Raw genomic sequence first — 1,359 nt, forward strand, 5'->3', positions numbered from 1 at the left:
ATCATAGAAATGGCAGTTGCTTGATTTTGATTTTGATACTAAGTGAATAAAAGCGACATTTGCTTGTTCTTGAGACTCACTTAGTATGATTTGTCCAAGAGGCCAATTTGAAGTATGGTGAATGTAACTAGAACAAGTCATGCACATTTTATTGGAATGATCGGAATAAGATTGAATTGCCAGACCTTGATTCAAAAAAAATTTATCAAACTTTTGAGGAGGATTTTTGACCTTGGCGGCAATTTCCATAGAAGTGTCTATTTGACATAGAGTTTTCTTTCCTCCCACATTTGCTAGGTGACCCCCCTAGAAGATGAAGATCTATACATTGAGTTTTCACTCATTTTTTTTGAAAAGATACAAAATTTCATCCTCATTTCTTTTTATGTAGTTGCCTCCACATAAAGAATCAACAATGCCCTTATTGGCATCAGTTAAACTTGAAAAGAAACATTGAACTAATTGCCACTTAGGAATGTCATGATGTGGACACTTCCGTAGCAAGTCATTCAAACGTTCCTATGCTTCATGAAGGGGTTCTCTTTCTTCTTGTGCAAATTCACGAATGAAAGTTCTTATGGAATCAGTTTGACAAGCGGGGTAATACTTCTTTAGGAACTCTTATTGTAATTGTGCCCAAGAGGTGATTGTATTTGGCCCCAAGTTGTCAAACCAATATTTAGCTTTATCCCGAAGAGTGAAAGGGAAAAGCTTTATTTTAAGGACTTCTTTCGGCACATCCGTGATCTTCACGGTGGAACGAACTTCCAAGAACTCATCTAAATGTTTATAAGGCTCTTCATTGCTCAACCTATAGAAAAGGGGGCACAGGTTAATGGTGGAAGCCTTAATCTCATAATGATCAGCATGAAAATTTGGTAATTAAATGCAAGTGGGTGTATTATATTGATTTGGAGTGTAACGATCCCTAAGGACCATAGGAGGATTGAGAGGAGGATATGCCATTTGACATTGATGAGGGATTTGAACATATTGATGTTTTTGCTCACCAATTAGAGGAACAACATTTAGCCTTGGCATCCCTAGATTAGGTTGTTGCTGTAATGACCCTAGATTTTTCAATCCAATGTGCCCTGTAATGACCCAAACCGGATCCAAAAATGCAGAAGCAAAAGATAAAGCCAAAGTCCTAAGAGATATCCCTAAGACACCATTGTGACCTTCCATGAAGTCATAGAACTCAAGAAAATAGCCGGAAGTGAAAGCTGGAATGAAAAGGTTAAATGGTACCCTATGGCACCGAGGACAACCAAGGAACAAGATCTAGTTCAAACTAGACCACGTATACTATTAAATGACTCAACAAGATTAACGAAGTTGAGTGGAAACAAGCCAAGT

At 37.7% G+C, this 1,359-nt stretch overlaps 1 pseudogene; it reads left to right on the plus strand.

Annotated features, from left to right (window-relative positions):
• The first annotated feature begins 475 nt into the window (after positions 1–475).
• LOC132283522 (small nucleolar RNA R71) lies at positions 476–573 on the plus strand (annotated as a pseudogene).
• Positions 574–1,359: the final 786 nt, after the last annotated feature.

This window comes from Cornus florida, unplaced genomic scaffold (assembly GCF_030987335.1).
Source record: "Cornus florida cultivar Cherokee Brave unplaced genomic scaffold, ASM3098733v1 CherokeeBrave_3.0.0_Hap2_Chr01, whole genome shotgun sequence".
Lineage (NCBI taxonomy): Eukaryota > Viridiplantae > Streptophyta > Magnoliopsida > Cornales > Cornaceae > Cornus > Cornus florida.